At 36.0% G+C, this 21,156-nt stretch overlaps 1 pseudogene; it reads right to left on the bottom strand.

Moving 5' to 3' along the window:
* Positions 1-586: 586 nt before the first annotated feature.
* LOC138732439 (zinc finger protein 654-like) lies at positions 587-21,037 on the bottom strand (annotated as a pseudogene).
* Positions 21,038-21,156: the final 119 nt, after the last annotated feature.

Here is a 21,156-nt window from a genome sequence, read left to right as displayed (position 1 = left end):
ATGTGCAGATCTACCACACCTCTGGTTGGGGTGAGAAGACTGAAAACTACAACAGCATCTTTTTGGTTTCTAAATGTCCAGTATTTCAAAGTTGCATACAGAATCATAGAATGCTTTGGGTTGGAAGGGACCTTTATCAGTCATCTAGTCCACCCACCTAGCAGGAGCTGAATGACTCAAATTTCCTGTTTCCACATTCTAATTGTTTCTATGAACAGTGAATTTTGGATAAAGTGCTTAACATTTAAGTCTAACTCCTTCACTAACTTCTGAGAAAGGCTAGCTTTTCAAGAGATACTACTAGATAAGGTTGTAATGTGTCTTAAGGTCAAGCCAATACGCGTTTTCTCCCTTCCTCTAGACAGCAAATAAGTAGTTACAGTACTGAGTTGTGACCTACCACCATTAAGCAATATCACATCTGTGAAACATGCTCTTCCTGATCTTTTTTTTTTTCAACTTGACATGTGCTCTGCTTTTGTCTGCCTTTTCTAAACTATTTTTTTTAAAACGGGAAGCTATCTGAAGTTCTTCTCAGTCATGCCAACAGCTGAAGGACCTCTACTTGCATGAAATCAGTTAATGCAAGCTTAACCCCCTTCACATTCTGTATTTGCTTCAGTCTGCTTCTGCTAACAGCCACACAATTATGCATGTATTTCTTGTGTTAGTCTTCCTGCACCTACAACGATGTTTTACAGGACACTTAACACGCACATTTACTATAGCCTTGAACAGGGCTTCATGTGCATGCATTTGATTTCCATTGCATGTAACTTTCACACTTCATATTGCATCAACTCACTTTTCCTTGCATGCCCCATACTTCAAGTTTTGGCTATTTGAGCATTCCATCCATCTTAAGATTTCTTTCTACACTCCTCTTTTTGGATTCTAAGTTTATTAAATGAGCTCTATGTTTTTTTCAGCAGATAATGGAATCACGTACTAAAACTCTGAAAGAAGAATGCATGGTTCCACTACACATTTTTTTATCCACATTATAATAACACCTTCTTGAATGATTCCTTCCCAGCTGTGTAGATAGCTATACTTTAACCCCACATTTTCCATCTAAACTAGGTTTCAGAATTGGGTGGTTTAATTTCCATAAGGCAATTAACACCTTTGCCTTCTCTGCTTGCTCAACCGTCTGCCTTATTTTCTTCAAGCCTTCATGCTAGAAAGACTGTGCCGCTAAGCTTCTATCACATGTTTGGAATGAACGTGGCTTTTAGGATAACTGGTACTTTGGGGATTTTGTAGCAACCTTTCTGGACTCAAGACCTGCAGAGCTCCTATTTATTCCTCTGTGAGTTTTGTCTAGAAAATGTGCTTTGTCTTTATCAAGGTCATGGTTTTCTTTAGTAATTTGAGACTGCTTTATGATTAAGGCCAACTGGGAAACGAACTGATGCTTCTTCTTGTAGTGTTTTCTTACACCACTCCTCATTCAATACATTTTCCCCACAACATTGAATCAGGCACCTGTAAAAGAGAATGCATTGGGATCAAAATGAAGACCAATCAATGAAAATCACTATTTAATCTAGAACACCACTTATGTTTTTCAACACATTCAGTTTTAAAGGAAAGATTAAGTTTCCCTCTTCTGATCCATAAGAAGCCTTTTCCATTAGAGCTGCCTACCAATTGTCCCCATCTCTTTCTTATTCTAGACAGTACATCCACTTTGAACTTCCAATTTAGTACTGTACTGTAATTATCTAAATTCTGGCACATGACAGTTGCTTAGAAGTAGTGTCTGTCTTATCTATTCCATTAGGTGGCCCGTTTTCACAAATCATTTTCTAGTTGGTGTTCACCTCCAAACAAATCAACTCAAAAGGATTGTAAAACTTACTTTCATCATCTGAATCGAATCCAAAGAGCGTCTGACACTTCTTTTGTGCAAGGTGAGCCTCAAGTGCTTCTGAATTACAGTAGATGGTCAAGCAGTTGCCACATCTAAGTCTTTCTGTTGATTTGCTACAAAGTTTATCTTGTTCAGAATCAGCATTTACTTAATCAGTCAAAATTTTTCTACGTTTTGGCATGCTAATGTATCGTTCATCAAGATAGCTTGGAGGCAATGGTCTAACATACGGTTTTGTTAAGCTGACACCATATGAAGTAGTCTCTGTTGTCTGATTTGGTTTAGAAGGTAAATGTGAGGCAGCAGTATTATTTTGTGGTACGTCATGGCAGTTCTGTAAAGCCGGTAACACTGACCCATTTTCTGTCCTTGTTTCATCTGCCACTCTGTCCAAAGGTATTTCTGATGACTTTGATGACGTCTTATCTAGGTCACTGTGCCCATTGACCAGTTGGTCACTAACAACATTAGAGTTTTCAGAATTTGGCTGTAACACAGGTGTCTTTTGGTCTATCAAACTTAAAACTGTAGCACTACCCTCAGATGAACTTTCATTTCCATTGTGAATTCCATTATTTGGTTTCTTCTCACCAGTTTGAATATATGTCTTTGGTTCTGTAGAATCCTTTCTTGATTTCCATGTTGGAACTGGTAAATCTACAGTTTCTTTTTCATTAATAGATTCATCATCTTGGTAACTACAGAGTTCTGAAGGATCATCTGAAGAATCTTTTTCACTCGCACCTTCTGAACATTCTGATGTTTTATTTAAATAATGCTGAGCCTCATGTTCATACAGCAAAGGGAGCTCCTCAAATAGCTCACAGCACTCTGCAAAATTGCACTGAGCCTTAAAAACACTATGACTTTTTGTATGTTCTGCAAGCTCAGTTGACAGCTTAAATCTCTGATTACAATTAAAGTGTAAACAAAAGTAAACATTTGGATACACATGTCTCTTCAGGTGGTCTATAAAGTGTTGGGAATCAGCAAATTTTCTCTGGCAGAACCGACATTTTCCTTTATTCCATTTCATTATATGCTGCTGCACCTTCAAGTCAGTCGGATGAGCTTTTCTTGCATGTTTATTGAGAAATCTTATCTTTTTAAACACTCTAGCACAACCGCTAGCAGGGCACTTAAAGCTTCCTTCTTCATCCATAGCGTCAATGTCTTTTTGAGGACAAAAAGATCCATTCACTTTGTGCAGAATAGGCGATTCTTTACTAGAGCTCTCATCATCTTCGGGCAAACTTCCTGTACTTAGAGTATCAGGAACATTATTAAAACAGCTGTCACTACTATTCTCAGTAGCATCATCATCCTGGTCACTTAGACGGTTTTCCACCACATCAAATACCTGTTCTACATTCTCCTCCTCCACCTGGACCACAAGGTCAGCACTTGGAGCTATTGCAGTCTCTGGTTCATTATCTTTGGAACCATCAGAATTCCCATTTTCAAGAGACAGAGAAATATCAGAACACTCTAGTTCATTAGGAGCTGGAGCCTGCTGACTAGACTCAAGAACTGCAGCAAGATGTTGCCTTTCTATCTTCCTGACATGATTCCTTAAGTGCTTCAGCATAAGTCCTTTTTGCCTGAACTTTCTGGTGCACAGTACACAGGAAAAACTGCCCTTTTTTTGGTGAGCTTGTGCATGTTTCACAATGTGACCACCAAGAAATTCTTTGTTGCATATTACACAGCGGTGTATTGGTTCAGTTTGATCTAACATTTTAGATGCCTCAAGAGCTTCATGGTTCTTTTTGGCATTACCTTTGGACTGGGCTTCAGAGTGATCTTCAGGGTCAAGCTCCCCATTGCTTACATCTGTTAAGCAGACACGTTCCTCACTGAGAGTCCTATACTCTGTTATCTTCTCTGTATTTGCAGCAGAGTTTTCCGGTGCACTTTCACTTAAGCCAGTGAAGGCTTTATCGCCCAATAATGCTAAACAATTCTGCTTGATCATCAAGAAATTCCAAAACTCAGGATCAAAAAACAAACCTTTTTTCAAAATTGGAAGCAATTCAAAACGTACACGGTTTTGAACAGAACTAGTGCATTCATTGTATTCTTCATCAGCACATTTATATAAATATTCAACAGTGTAGTAAGATTCCAAGGGGCGCTCAAGAAAAAAGATTGAAAGAGCACAAATTCTGAGGATCTCCAAGTCATTTGGCAGAAAATGTGCAATTGCTTTATAAATAAGACTTTTCACGTTGGGATCTTCACGGAGATCCAACTGTAGGGCACATCCACATATCTCAACACATATCTGAAGACCATCTTCACCAACCTACAGAAAGGAAATTACAATATACATAAGTACAAATAACGCATAATGGTATTTTCCTTATGGGCTCACAGAATTCTAGAGCCTGGAAGTAATTATTTTATTTTTTTTATATCAGACCTACAAGGAAAAGAATATAAACAATGCACAAACATCAACATCCCATTTATATTCAGCTACTTAAACAGTTATGAGTTCAGAAAGCATCCTGTTAGTTAACTTCACTTAAAGGTATGTACATTGTAAAACAATGTTCAAACAAAACTAAAATACAGATATGCTCAAAAATAACATCTGGTTTGCACCATAAGCCATACAGCTACCATCAGCAAAGCTTCAGATATTTTTGCCACGTGCAGTTCTATAGTTAAAGGTAATGATTTGGGCATATAAAACAAGACTGCTGCAAATCATACCTGACCTAGCAGTATCTTCCATCTGCACCTTCATTACCTAGGCTGTTTTGCATTATAATTGGACAGTTACTCTATATTTTGTCCTCATCCCAATTAATTTTATTTGCATTGCATTAAAATACGTGCTATAAAATACTGCCTTCCATTTTAAACAATGGCCACTAGTGAAACAACAACTCATGGCGATGCTTTCTTAACGACTTGACTTTTCAGAATTGACAAACTATCCTTCCAATAAGAATTCCTGCCCTGCCCTGAATATGTAGTTTGGAGGGATATCAGAAACATGCTGATGTAGTGAGAAGAGTTTCAGGGAGTTTAGAAATCAGTAATGCCTATCTATATTTAAATGGATATTAAAAGTTACATACTAAGCTCCATAAGTAGTGGGTTAATAAAAAAAATACGATCATTCAGATGCAAATACAAGTTATTCACATCACCACAAGTACTTAAGAATACATACTGAGATAAAAATCTTGAACAGCAGCACATCATTGCATTTAGAACTGTACAGCAGCACCAGTAATTTATAATTAATTTAGGGCATAGAATATGAAGGAGCTCTGGTCAGCCAGGTTAATGATAAAACCCACCATTTCTTTGGAAACAACTTGCACTCCTGTGTGAAGCATTGCACATCAACTCTTTTGCAGATGTTTGTAGAGAATGGTGTAAGACTAACATCTGAAGCACAAAACAGCGCACTTTTCTGAAGCAAAATTATATCTTCTCTTATCTTAGTCTAGCTTTTACTTTACATTACACTAAGCACTTCAGATTTGCTTAGAACCAGTGAAAGAATTCAGAAATTAACAAGGGTTAGCCAGGCTAAAACAAAAGTAAATTATGCTCTTTTCACATTTACTCCACGTATTTATAATAATTTCCCCATTTATTTATAGAGGATGGCATTGCTCAAACCTGCTGCAGACAAACAAAAACTGATAATTCAGTTAACTAATTAAAAAAAAAATTTGAATATTGAAGCACATTCCGGAACTTGACAAAACCTTTAAGTTCATATGGTGTCTTTGCCTATCCCCTCTTCACTTCTTGCCAAAAGTGTCCATTACACAATAAAAACATCACTTCTCTAACTGTTTATAAAAATAATGGTGGGGTGGGGTAAAACAAACAAAACTTACTTCATCCTTAATGACTTTCATGAATGGGAAAATTACTCTGATATTTGTAGCAATTCTTAAAAGTTGGTAGCATTGGTCAACAAATACTTGCTTTGATGGGTTAGATTTAAGCTGCAGTTTACTCCAAATGAAGATCAGCTCCCTACAAGTACAGAACAAAATATTTTGATTAGACTGAGTTTTAGAACTCTATCACTAAGCATGATGCATTACTAAGAACATTGTACATTCTGCAACTAAAATAACATTTGAAGGCATAATACCAATATATGTAACACCACAATAGTACACAATGTGCATAACAGAAAATGCAACTCAATTACTTCATTAAAGCATTCAGAGTATCTACTATCACTGAGCCAATTAAATAGTCGATATTAATGTATTCAGCTTAGTATAGAAAACTGCATAATAAAATCTGATGCTACAGCACCTACCCAGGCAATAAATGTTACACTGAACGGAAAGCTCTGTGTGCTCTTGAGATTAAATTACTTCTAGTGCAAGGATGAGGAATTCCTCAGGAAAGTGCCTGGAATATGGAAAATGGGAGCGTTGTAGAAAGCTAGCTTCTTATATGATCGATTGATAGGAAATATTGATGTTCTCCAGTTCTGTGTGTAATAGAATTTCCTTTTTTTACTGCTGTCATCACTGGTCTTTCTAGCCAATAGAGGTTACATTAAAGCATCAGGCTTTAAAGCTATTCAGATATCTCTAGGATCTTCAGTCAAATAACATTTCTGACTGATACCAGGTAACAGAAAAACAGACTGCTAACAGAACTCCTACACAGGTATTGACGAGTTTAGTCTACAAAATATAGCTAATTGAAGTTAACCTATAAGTTCTATGCAATTCAACTCAGAGACTTGGAAAAGCAAGTTTTCGTTTTAAGATTTGCCAGCATGAAGATTTTACAGAGAAGTACATATAGCTAGGACTAGGTAGAATTCCTACCATAACACTATAATGAAAACAGGGGACCAATCGGCTTCCATTTTCAGAAGGAAGGCACCTTTTTATTCCACTAGCCTCCTCCCTCAGAAAGCACAAACTCAGTTACTAACATAACATTTGGCTGATCTTCCAGAGTCCCTAGTATGTGCCAGGTACATATCAGACAAAATTAAGCTTGTCTAGTGAGGTCAGTGCCTGCATGAAGGGAAGTGACAGAACTATCTATAACAAAACATCAACTTCACTTCTAAATTTAGGACAACTCTACAATTCTGCTTGACATGTTAAGAGCTAGACAAGCGAGCTTGACTTTTTCTTTCGTTAAGAGCCCAAGAAAACTGAAGTTGAAACATCCAGCTTACATAGAGGAAAGCGTGAAAAAGGAGTTCTACAAGCAGCTCTGCCCACAAAAAAATTAGTTTGACATGTTTTCTAAAGATACAAACTGTTCACCTCTGCCTTCACCAGGCTAGAAATCTGCATACTTGAAAGTCTTTGCAAACTTCATGCACATGCCTGATGCTAACTAGTGTCTTTGCACACCAAACCATTCATAACAGTTCAGTAAAAGTCTCAATCTGAAGTACAGAAGAAGGAACATTTTTGCTGTTAAATATTAAGCAGTTAAAAAAACCAACTTATTTTCTACTTCATCTCACATTACTTCAGAGCAAGCCATTTCAATAGTAATCACATTGAATTTGAGAAAACTCATATTATTATGAGAGATTAGAGGTTGAAGTGGCTTGCCATGTGTTCAAACAAGTGTGACAGCTGGCACAAGAAAAGAGCCAAAAAAGTAATGGAGAAAACTAAAAGCAGAAGCAGCTCCGTTGGTAAAAAACAAGCTACTAAATCAGTTTAACTACCATTTGACTAGATTCTGATGTGAAATATTTTAGTCTTACACCTCCATGTAGATGAAGGCTTCTCAAGCTCATTTCCGATTTTGATAATCATTAGGGATTAAAGCATTCTTGAAGAGCTGATTGACTCCATTTCAGCCACTTAAATGCTCTGGATACCAACTGAAATCAGCAGCACTTAAGATTCTGTGTCACTGACCCCAACACAGATGATAAACTTGAGATAATGTAGGCAGGAGGAGTTTCTATTTGCTCTGTTATTATGGCATACTAGTATAGCACTTAAATGACATTTACTTCTTGGCTAGTAGAACTTAGTCCAGACTGAGGTCTGTGTTTATTGTGGACACAAGTTGGGGAAATTTAAATTGTTACTGTGGGATCACAGAACTCCGTACCTCTTTATCAGAGGCAACCAGGTATTCCAGCGTGTCAACCCCCCACAAAAAACCACACCACTGAGTGCCTCCATCAGCAACGTAAGAGAATGGTTAAGCGTGTCCTACCTTAGCTAGGTCTAAAACCTTTGCTACTATTGACAAGTAGAAAGGCTATCTTTCCTGGGGTACAGAGAGCACGCTTCACCAAACATTTACTAAATGGCCAAAGGCTGACTGAACATACAGGAAAAAAATCCCTGACTTACTGAATTTACTGCACAGGAACCATTTGAAAACAGCCAAAACAGCATTTAGAAATTTCCTGGCAGAGAAAGCAAGCCATTCTACTATACTTGTTCCATCAAAATTTGCCTGTCTTCCTAAAGAGACATCTCTTTTTTGATATTAGAAAGTCATTAATCACATCATCAGGGACTGATCCCTTACCAGTATCTTGTACACAAAAATTTCTAGTAAGACCACACACAGCTTGCTCTGTGCTTAATAACTGGGCTTTCACTTAAGAAAAATAATGCAGATCATCTAAATCTAGAATTCCTTCTTACTGGCAATGAGAACAGCAAGAGCTTTGTGACAGAGCTGCCTGAAGTCCATCTTCCTCAGACTTAATAGGAGAGCTAACGGTTTCAGTGTGAAGATTTCATATAGGCTGCTTCACATTAAGCAATAGCAACTACTTGCTATTTACACCTTTCTAATCTATTCTGATCTTATCTTTGCTAGTCGTGTTGGATGGTAGATCTTCGCAGGATCTGCAAGGTCCTCAATTCTGGACAAGGCAAGATGATTTAAGCTGTGCTGAAGTCACTAAAATCTTCCCTAGGTAAGAAAACACAATGTGGGCTCCTACTTCAAAAATCTGAATGACAGTATAGTCATGCCCTCACAAGCTTTGTTCCAGTTTACATTATCTATTAAGCATTATACAGATTTCTCTTGCTGGTTACACAATTGTTAAGGCTCAGACTCTGTAAAAAACCAAAATAGCTATTCTAGCTGCACAGATATAACTGCTCTAAATCCTTTCAAAGATCCACAAGTTTTATATTCTGAACATAAGATTAAAATACTAAGATGTCAAACCGGTTTCTTTATTAAACAGATATGAAACATTAGTCTCTTTTGGAATTTCATGTTTGACATCCAGTTTGCCAGAATATAAGGATAGGCATCTTGTTTTGAACAGCAATGTTCAAAATGGAAGATGCAAGATTTGATGATCAGTTGGGTAAGAGCAAGGTTAATATGTTAATACAGCAAAAGGTATAAAAATTAAATTTAATTTAATATTTTTAAAAAGACTGAAGCCCCAAACCAGAAAGCACTAGCAATGTAACTGATACGCATAAGTCAGGAAATGTAGCATTTGGAATCAAAGCTAGATTCCATTCCAAAGTTGGTCGCTGGGCTCACACAAACTATGTACCTTTTGTGGTTAAACTTCTTAATCTGCCCTATGGGGACAGTCATGCCCATCTTCTTCTAAACAGACTGAAAAATGCCACTAGGTATTGCCAATATGTTGTACCATAAATGTATGTCAGTCATAATTCAACAGGTTTTTATTCAACATAATAATTTACTTATCCAATCATTAAGGAAAAATGTTATTAATAAACCAAGTATTTTCATGTCTGACCTTCACTACTTCCTCAAGAAAAAAGAAAGGAGACATTTTTCAATTCTCTGAAACGTGGGAACAAGCAAATCCTATATAGATTCTAAATTCAATTAAAATTAGTTATGCAGATTAGCAATGTAATCTATATTGACACGAAAAAAAAATCAAATCTTTAACCCTTTTTCCTTCAACTTCATAATCAAACAAATTAAGCATACTTTATCAAGGAATGCAGATGTTACTTTAGGTACAAAACTTATACAGGCTAAATAAAAGCATTATCTTGCCTAGTCATCTTTCACTCCTCAGAATAATGGAATTTGTTTCTATAGGTCTTTAGAAACGCTTCTTAGCCATAAAAGTGTCCAACTATCAAGCCAATTCAGCGTGCATGTAACATTCTCTCTCAAATGTTTTCTAGAGGACCATCATTTATGTTACGGCTCTGTTTATGAAGTAGAAGTTTGCATAATTCATAGCACATTTTCAGAACCACATTCTCTTTTAAGACACATGGGTGACATTCTACAGTTCTGTTATTAAAAGCAGTGTCATTTAATGAGCATAACAGCAAAATATCTGCATTGCCAGAGAGTCAGACTGTATATTGTTACACATTGCTAATAATAAATGTCATATTTTTAGGTATTTAGAGCCTCAACTACGAAGGCTCACCTTTCTGATACTTTGAAACAGTTAATAAGTGTTATGTACTATATAGCCTACCACTGAACATGATGGTGTGTAAAAAGGCAACAGGCGGAACAGATATAACTAGGAATGTTTACAGATCATGTTAGACTGGTATTTTAAACTCCAGCTGTATCTCAAAGTTATGCGTGTTTCATTTTGGCAATAAGCATTTATTATCTGCTAAGCTGCTTCACCAAAAATAAAGTATTTACCATATACAATACATGTCCCCATTTTGAAGCTGTGGGACTAGGAACGATTCACATAGCTGTAAGGCTAAGGTAGTCTTCCCTTCTTTTTCAGTGTTGCAGATGATCTCAATTCCACTCTTGCAATCAGTCCTCAACAAGTGCTATACAATTAAAATAAAATCAATTTAGATAAATTTGCTAGCATGAAATAAAAAAACCTATCAGACCTTGCTATATTAAAGAAGCTACTGAAAATTTCAGGGATTGCTATTAACATAGGACAACTATGGAACACTTTTTGTGTACGTCTGTGAATAGAATTTTTTGAGATATTTAGAGCTCTTCCATATTTCTGAGTAATGACAATCAATAATTGTCTGGAAATTAAGATTACACAAAACCACTTTTTTGCACAATGGCAGCTTGTTCTTAAAACAAGGTTAAGAAAACAATTGTTACCTAATAAGTGCTATCAGTGGTAAAAGTAAGGCCACATACAGCTAGTGTCATTTTACACACTGAGGCATCATTAAAAAAAAACCTTCAGCACTAACAAAACCATATAACATACAAAACACTGGACTGACATCAATTAGGCTCAAGTGCTTTTGCTAAAATAATGAATACTAAAATAGCCAACATACTGAAATTACAAAATATTAATTTCTCAAGTTATTTGGGGAATATATCTACAAGTAAACTTGACCAAAAAATTCCATTTAGGTCAACAAGATTTGTAGGTGCTTAACATTTAACCTTTCAAAATGCAAGCCAGCACTAAGTTAAACACTGGTGCAGTCATCTGATTTTATGACATTTGGTTCTACAAAACCAGAGTTCCATATGTTCCTCTTGACAACTTGTATACAGTAAGTATAATGTACCACTTCATTAAAAAAAATGTATACTGACAAACAATACCTCCTGGAATAGCTGATCTTCTAATGGTGACATATAAAGACAGGTGAAAAGAGCTTGATGGAAATACAGATCTTTACTGATATCTGGATGATTTATGCAAGATTTGATAAGAGCCATTGCCTCAGGGATGCGTTCACAGGCAATAAGGTATCTGGCACGTAGTTCAAAGAACAGTGGATTTTCAGAGCTTAAATATTTGTTAACTGTACAGAAAAGAAAGATTTAAAGGCAATTAGAATATGAAGTCCAAACAACAAATATATTTAAATGTAATGTTGTTTTTAATAGTGCAACGTCAACAAATGCTATAAAAAAGGGTCTGCTAAAGAAGCTATCATATTAAATTAAATACCATCAAGAACCTGTCTTTCTACTTGGAAACAAATTGTTACTTTACAGTAATCTAATTCAGCAGTTTGTTTCTAATCAACACAAGGTGTTGCAAAGGATTAGTAAAATACACACTATACAAAAGCAGATATGAGCATTTTCAAGAAAGAAAGCTCCCTCCTTTCTTAGAACTTGGAATCCAGGTGATTGTCGGACATATAGAGTCGACATCACTTCCAACGCTATAATTATAAATATTTAAACAACTGGGATACTCATCACCCATTAAAATGAAAGAGGTCAGAGTGGTGAAAAAGTTTAATGCAATTCAGATACTGTTCCTTTAAGTAGCTTTGAACACCTTAACTTAACTTCGAGAAATGGAAAATACACTTCATCTAAAAGTGCTACTATGCACCATTCTAAATCCTGAAATACCTTTAAAATCTAGGCCCCGATTTCTGGAAATTTTCAGACCTAAAAGCTAAGATTAAAACTAACATTTGAACAGAATGGTTTCAAGTGAGATACTCAAAATACTTAACATTTAAGTAATTAGGAAATTACAAAAAAGGTAATGTCTCTGTTATGAAAGACAGTAGGTCTCTTATGAAAGATCAGAGATCCTAGCTTCTCTTAAAAGTTAACATATCACACAAGGATGCAAAATGCAGTATTGCTGCTTTTATTTTGAGAATTGTTTGCATCTTGTTAAGTAAATGCACACTGTGAGGTGCTAATGGTGTGCCAATGTTTATGTAATGCATTGGACAATATGGCCTGATTGTCCTCTTACATATTTCCTCTTCCACAACACAGGTTAACTTATTATACCATTCCCACTTTCTGTGTAGTGAACTCTTAGGTCAGTATGCCCCTCTGCTCCATAAATAAGAATCCCACTTCTGACAGTACAAGTTCCCAGGGAAGAGGGTCTCCTACACCCTTGAACATTGACAGCACAAGTGCCCAGGGACAGAGGTTTCCTAGACCCTCCAAGACTTTTTTAAATAGACTGCGAGTTCCAACTACACCACTGGCAGGATTGTGCTCCCTCCCTGTAGCAGAATGCTTCAAGACAACTAACTACAGAAGCATTTAGCCAAGTCTGGAATACATTAAAAATGGCTTGGAGAACACAACATCTGTTCTTGTCCAGGCAGCATGCGCACTGCTTTGTTTTAGTGACAGATGCCAACCATCAGCTTAGACACCAATTAACTGCTTACATCTCAGTGTACCTCTGTCTACAATATTGTTGTAGATGTTCACAGTATGCTGTCTTATTCTTTCTAACTACTAAAAGTTTATTGCTTCTATATTTCAATACTACTATTTTTCTTTAAATCCAAAGATTGCTTTCCTTTCCAGCCCTCTCAAAACAGACTGCAACATCTTGGAGCACACTAAACTCACGTAAAGACAGACCCAGCTTGGTTTGTCTTGGCCTAAGCTCCTCCAAGTAATTAATGAATCCAAGACAGGATTATGTAGTTCACACAGAGCATATTTATCAAACTGACTTTTGCAAGTAATGGTTGGTGACTCAGCAAAAATTGGCAGTTTTCCTCATTTATGATCCCTGAGGAACTATATGGCTAAATTTCAAGATACACACCAAACACTGCCAGCCTATAAAGCAGCACATAAAGTTTGCTTTGTGTAAGACTTCACAAGCATCAGATTTTAGAGGAAGTGAGGCAAGAAAGAAAAAGCTCCAGAAGATATTATCTAAAATAAAATATTGGTCACCACAAATGAGATGCATCAAGGGTATGTGCGTGCAGGACACGGAAAGATAAAAGGAGGAAGAATACCTCAGTAGAGGGGAAGGAGAAGTGGCCTGCAACAAAAGGAAGCAAAATGATCACGTAGTGACAACAGGCAGACTCATTTCTACTCTGCCAGGTTAAAACTAAGTAAAAATCCTCAAATTGTTACCTGTCATTTAGAGACTTTATGATGTTCAAGGGAATAACTAAGGGAAAGGACTAAACTAATTCGTTGAGAGAGATCAAGACTGAAGCCTAACTTCAGATCATAACCACCAAAACTTCTCAAGTTCGTCACAAGATACAGAACAACAGGATTATTTCTTCTCATTTTGTTTCTGTAGGTCTTTGTCTAGAAGTTTATCAGATATTGAATAAAAGTCATGGGTAAACCATGTTGCTTGAGTGCCTGCTTTCCAAGAGAAACAAAACAACAAAGACTACCTAATCAATTGTGTTACTGTTCTATCAAATACTGTCCCTGGCAACGGGGGCAGCTCTCTGAGCTGTTCAAACTTTATAGTCCTCTACCTCTCGCTAAAGAACCAACACATTATCATAAACACAGTAATGAATTTGAATTGTGCATTACACCATAGTAACTGGAGAAATACTAGTATTTTCGACCACTATCAAATAGAAAGACTTTTAAGAGATACCAGCAAATATATCGCCTAAGCTGTTAGTAAAGATTTTACTGTAGACTGGATACGAACTTCCATTAACATTCTGGTAATGTTTGTTTCTACTTGCCATCAAAATTGCAGGTTTACTTTGCACCTGAACAGAAATCTTTTTCCTACTCCCAGCTCTAGGAATTACATACACATAAACAGAAAGCATCTATCAGGTGTAGTCACAGCCCTCGTTCTAAACAGAACCAAGAAAAGTCACAAGCATGAGTATTTACAATTTGAAATGAAAATCAAACAAGTCAGAGCACCATGAGACAAAAATGCAGATCAGGTCCTCCCTAATCATGTTACTTCAGTAGCTTAAGTGAAGTCAAGTCACTCTCCATGCTCTTTCAGGAGTTGAACACCTGAGTTCAGTAAATTCATTTTATGAGTAAACCGCTTAGTAGTCTCTTATCTGAATAATCTCATCTCTACACTACAAAAGCAGACTTAAACCACTAGCAAGAAAAAATTAGTTTTATTAAAGAAGAGCATCAGCACATTTTACTACAGAAAAACAGTTAAATTGTGTGCAACACTTGCTGTCAACACCTGACCCTAATATTAAAAAAAGCATTACTTAACACATTTTTCAGTACTCTAAAAAATTAACGTGGTACATGATATACCTAATTCCTGTGATACGGGTTTTGCTTTAAGAATTGCTTGTAATACTGGATCCTCCCATGGTCCACCATCTCTGATGATACGGGTTACTAGTTCCAGGTTCATATTTCTGTATTTACTTAGAAGGTTCTGACATTCCTACATGTAAAAAGAAAAACTATTAGAAAAAGAAAAAAATCATCTAAAGTTAGACAATTCAAAAGTTAAGAGACAGGAAAAAACTATGCATATTTAAATATTTCCTCAGTCAACAATTCAAACTACAAAGTCATTTATTGTTTGAGCCTACACAAAGCCCTAAAGCAACAATTTATGTTCTCTGAAAACAATAATACAGAACTATGGAAGACAGAATGCTCATGTTTTCTACAGGCATGCAGCAAGAGCTTGTCATTTGCATAACAATGTACAGATTTAGACACGCTGATGCTGGATTTGTGATCCAGTGACAGTGTCCAGATTCTACAAGGGAAAAAACAAATTAAGCCATGTGAGTCACCAGCCCTCAAGCAATAATTTTTCTCCAAATCTCTACATAACAAATTCTGCTTGCCTAAAATAATCCAGAATGTTTTAGCCATCCATGATTTTCACATATGCCAAGTTCAACACTCTCCCTTGTTACTTGCTGGTAAAAGTGTCAACATTAATCAACATTTGAATTTTCATCACAAGAAAAGGGTATCTAATTTTGAAACAAAAAGTTGTAGCTGAAGAATGGCTTCTATGCACATACAATTAACTTCTTCACTTATGCTTCTTTACTGTGAATTCGTTTAGTTTCAACTAAATATTTTTATTTTATATTCAGATAAATGTGTGATGGTAAAAAATCATTAAGTAACCATCACAATGGTTTTCACGACCATTTTGAATACACAACTGATTCAGAAATTATTTCTCTAGAAAATGATGTAGAGGCATATTCAATGTATTCATTGTTTAAAAGTCATGGCAACTAATAAGACTGTTTTCGAAAAGCACTCATTGCAGGACTGCAAAAAATCTCCAATTACTCTCACGCAAGAGACCCTACCCATTCCTGAGCCACTCCTTGACCCCATTATTCCACCAATTCTAATTAAGCATGTAAGTGCTGCTGGATTTGATGATTAAGGTAAATAGTGCTGACACATTAATTTGTAGCAGCAGTAACAAACAGGTTTCAACATAAAAATAACAGAGACAGCTATTTTTCAAACTACAATTCTGTTCTCAGTATTAACAGAAGAAGCAACCCTGGTTTTCATTCTATGGTGGCACAAGTGGTTGTGTTCCCATGCAGTGAATTCAACTCTGAAATCAGTTCAGATCAAAAAGACCTAACTGGCAAAAATGGTAAGTTTGTTTTTTTTTAATCCAGGATGATTTATCTTATGCAGTTTTATATAGCCAGACAAAACCTTGTCCCAGTCAGGTTATGACTGACTGTGCTCGTGCCTTGTGCTGTGTCATAAGCACACCAGCCTCAAACAATGAGAGTTTATGCAGACTCAAAGAGCTGACTAAAACAGAGCTTCAATTTCAATCTTACTGTTTAAAACCACAGCGGGAACCTTAAGGTTTCATGTCGTGAACTGGTATGCAACACTGGATGACATTAAGTTTTAATTCGTTATAATGAAGCAAAGCTTCCCTCTACTATACAGGCTACATATAAAGTAAGTCTTTAACAATACTGGTATAACAAAGAGGAGCGCATTTTGCTTACTCCAAGTAGATTCAAATAGCAATGCTAACGATAAACATTAGAATAAATGGCTTTTCCTTTAAATATCCATCCCCTTCCCCCCTACACCCTTTGGTTTTAAATGTAAGTAAAGCAACTACCTCCTCTCACTATAATGGCATGTTTTCTCCAGGTTACATATTTACATATCCACAAAACCTGTCTTTACATGTACTAAAATAATACTAAAAGTTTATATAAAGTAGGCAACACTACCTGGATTGAACCTAAAATATCTTTCAAAGGATCTTCATAGAACTCATCCTTTCCAAAGAACAGCAGCAATTCAAAAAAACTCCTAAAAAACAGAAGTGGTGACAAGTCAACCAAACTAAAAACATTCATTCAAAAAATGAAACTACCACAAGTCTTAGTTTTCACAGGACAAAAATTGAAATTAGGACTTTCATAAGTTCTAGACTAGTGCTCATGCCAGAGTCAATCTAAAAAGTTCAGCTAATGCCCACACTCTAAACATAACTCATATTTCAAAACCTTTACATTGGTCTGATGTTTTGTCTTGGATTTCATCAGTTACTTACACACACACTGCAAGCATTTTTCAGAAGGCATCGAGTCCCAAATACAATACAGCTATAGATAAGCTAACGAGATCAAATCAAACAGATTATACTTAAGCACGATTTAAAACTCCTTCTGCTGCACCCTTTTCATAAGTTCAGGACATTTAGATCACAGAACCTGCCTGATCATCTCCCTCAAGAACTCCTATGTCCTCAATACTGTGTCTCCTCATTCACCATTACAGAACTGAACCTTCACCAAAAGCAGAAATGTTGGTCAGTTATACAGCAATTTTCAGGAAGAAAGAGGACAACTGTAAAGTTACTATAGCATGCACAGTGTAGAAGAAGTTACATTCAAGGAATGGAAACTTCATGTCAATGCAGATTCCCAACAATTCATGATTTCACGTATGATAAGCACTTTCTACTTAAAACATTTTGTTCCATTTAGGCCTGCCACACCACAGTACCCCCTGAAGTCTTTATATGAAAACCTAGATTCAAACTGACCTGTGGCCTCCGTGTTTTCCATCATCTTACAATAGCTTTATTTATTTATTTATTTAATTTTAAATACAGTGACTGAGACAAATAATCCCAATAACAGTATAGGAGAGGCTGTTAAAAGGAAGATTTCCAGAGCTCAAGTCAATTTAAGTCTTTGCTTATAGAAGCATACTTCCAGAATAATACTTGGAATACAGGCAATTCATTCAAAAACTAGGCAGTTGGATATCCTGGATCTGCAGGCAACTCCAGTGCCCCCGCTACTGCTCTGCTTTAAGACTGAGAAATTTAATTTCTCTTTGGAAAAGGTAATAAACCAAGTCTTGAACTAATGTAATCTGCAGCTGCTGCTTGAGAAAGTCATGAGCAGCAGGCAATAACTACATGACTCTCAGAGGGAAAGACAGTACTGAAAGATAAACTGCGTATCAAGGGAATTTTAGAAATATGACTGAAGAGGCTTCGGTCTTGTAACAGAAGAAAATAGGAATAATTTTCCTTAAGACTATTCTAGACATTTTCCAAATGAACTGGGCCAATAAGGAGGCAGAGAGGGAGACGGTGGAAGATAATTCCTGAAAGAGGTTCCAGCACTCTTCCAACCTACAGGTTTTTGAGTGAAGATCTTGCTGACAGCAAATCCTTTGACTACAGCATTTAGTCTTTTGTTGCAACAGCTCTTAAAACAAAAGGCAGATTTTCATGAACAGCTGGACAAGGAACGCCTTGCAGAATAACTCAATTCACTGCAGTCATCCACAAATTTAAATCTAATTACATTTAAATGTATTTGAAGTTAACAGCCAAAGCATTCCTAACAAAAATGTTTATTAAAGTTAATTAAAAGCATAGTAAAACGGGAACTTAAGGCATTTTTTTTCCTCTATATAACATTTTCAGAAATACAGTGCATTAAAAGATCTTAACATTCATGTAAGCAAAATGCAGCTTTGTACAGAAATAACAAAAATAATAAAAAATTAGATTTCCTTCAGATTATGCTGCAGTAATTTTTTTCCTAACCAGCCATAAGCTATGCCAAAAACAGACCTAAAAAATTTAAGATACACATCCATTATGTTCAATGACAAAATTTTTCTCCATGTTAGGTACTTGAATCTCAACTCAAATACGGCATTAAAAAAAACAACCAGTACCCAAGTAAGTACTTTGTTCTGGAAAACATTATTTCATTTCATGTTGATAAACAAAATTTTGGAGCATTCTTGACTCTCAGGAAAGGTCAGACATGAGTCATGTCATGGTCTAAAAGGCAGTCAAGTTGGAACTTATTGAAGGCACCAACTAGTTATAGCAAATGACGCATGCGTTGATTTTTATTTGCTTTGACTGTTTTAAAGAAAATAGGATCTTAATTTCCAGATTCTTTTTTTGGTTAACAGTGAACAAGTGTACACTACAGTTTTCTTCCCTATCACCACATCTGCTCCAAGCTTATCAGACTAATATTTATATCTTGATAGATTACTTTATATTTCCTCATCACCAGTCTCCATTCAGTTAAAATTACTATAGTCAATTCCAGCTTGGCCCTGTTATCTTAAACCAATTTGCAGCACTGCACATCCCTATTTAAACCCATCCACTTATAATGATGGTGTTTCTGAATTTATCATATCACTGCTTTGATATTACAGACATCAGAAGATTGCCTAACAACACTAGTATGCTGGCAACATTATTAAAATCCTGATATTAATGGTAATACTGGTTCACTTGTGATGAATAGCAAGGCTAATAAGTATAAGAAATGCAACAGTCATTACTGTTAATAGTTTATCGTCTGGTTACTAAGGAAATCTTACTTGAATATGAAAATAGTTAAGCAGATTTTTGCTCTCCAAGAACTGAAGACTTGATATACACCACATTTTCAAGAGAGACTCATGCAAGGTTTCCCAGGTAACTGTAACTACCAAGTCTCAGGATCACTTTATGGTATCCCATGCAAAACTAGAGCAGACAGGAACTCAGCGACCAATTCTAGATTATCAAGAAGGGACCACCTTACATACAATAAATACCTGCATTTCTGCCTTTTCTCCTCCCACGCTTTGACATATACAAGTATACAAACATCATGATTTTCCTAAAAATTAGTGAAAAAACAAGCCAGGGTAACCATGGTTTGACGCAATTGCTGGTCATTCTTTGATATCTAAGGATTCCAGTTTTAAAAACCTTGGTCTTATGATTCCACAAGTAGTCCCATGTCACACACACAAGAATAAATCTCTTTGGTGAAGTTTCTCCAACACTTAAAGACAGCCTATATTCTATCAGAGTACAGAATAAAGCCTTGACTCCTATGTAATTAGTACCAACAGCTCAACAATGATGGAAAGGATAAGCAACCCAGTTGTCCTGACCAGGTAAACTAAAAGAGGATGACTAGGAGAGCATTCACTTCTGATGACTACATGAAGCAGGAATAAGACACTTACACGTAAAATTCTGAACTGAGATACCAAACTGCATTCAAAAGCACTGTTCAACAAGAAAGCCATTTAACCAGCTGGACAAATGAATCCAGTTTACTCAAACCATACTATAAAGCTATCTTTTAGATGTTCATCCCCATAGGCTGAGAGAAAATAAAGTATATTGCATCTCAGCTCAGTATATCTAACTCACTTAAAGACTTTTTTTTTATTCCATTCCACACTAAGGTTTTGAAATGCGAAAAGCAGGTTTTTAGAACATGAAAAAAATTGCTTTTACTTATCTACTGATCATTACCCTGACACTTTCAGTCTTCGTATGGGAAAACCACCAATGCATCAAGAAGCATCAAGATTATAGAAAGATTTATGATGCAACATTCTGTAGTAAAGTTGAATATGACATTTTCTCAGTTAACTGTTTAACAAGTCAGCTTTCTGATGACTCAGACATAAAAATCCATTTTAAAATTGACTAATTTCTTAAACACTACAAGAAATTTATCTTAAATACTTCACTTATTACATCACTAGAGGCAGAACGGTAAAAACTTTAGATATTACAATCATGTACTGTCAAAGATCAGTCTTCAAATACTTCAAAATAAGATTATTCCAAAAAGTCTATATAGTTATCACTTATTTCTTTAGATTATTTATTTTGCAGGAAAACATGTGACAACATTGTAATGCCTGACTTGAAGATTCAGATGACATAAAAAGACTGAATTCTAGGTTTTGTACCCTCAGTTAACAATTCTTGGTTCCATGTATCTACGTCACCTGGTAAAATTACTCTAAAAAGCTCTGAGGATCTCTGAGACCCTATTGCTATTATAAAAGTAACACATTTACACATAAAGTAATAAAATAAATAAGATGTACTTACAAAGCTAGGCTACTCAATACGTATTGTACATGCTCACATTCAGCTGGGAATGATTCACAGGCAGATGTGAAACAACAGAGCGCCGTCTGAAGCACCTGAAGCTGAGGCAGAGGAACTTGCCACCTTCCAGCATAGTCTTCAACAACCTAATGATAAAAACATTTAAATATATATTACAAGGCAAAACATTCTCTTTAGTCAGAAATACTAAGTATTTAGTATTGTACCTGCTTTACCTCCC

Source organism: Phaenicophaeus curvirostris, chromosome 31, assembly GCF_032191515.1.
Source record: "Phaenicophaeus curvirostris isolate KB17595 chromosome 31, BPBGC_Pcur_1.0, whole genome shotgun sequence".
Classification (NCBI taxonomy): domain Eukaryota; kingdom Metazoa; phylum Chordata; class Aves; order Cuculiformes; family Cuculidae; genus Phaenicophaeus; species Phaenicophaeus curvirostris.
The sequence above is the reverse complement of the archived record's forward strand: the minus strand, read 5'-3'. Positions and strand labels throughout refer to the sequence as shown.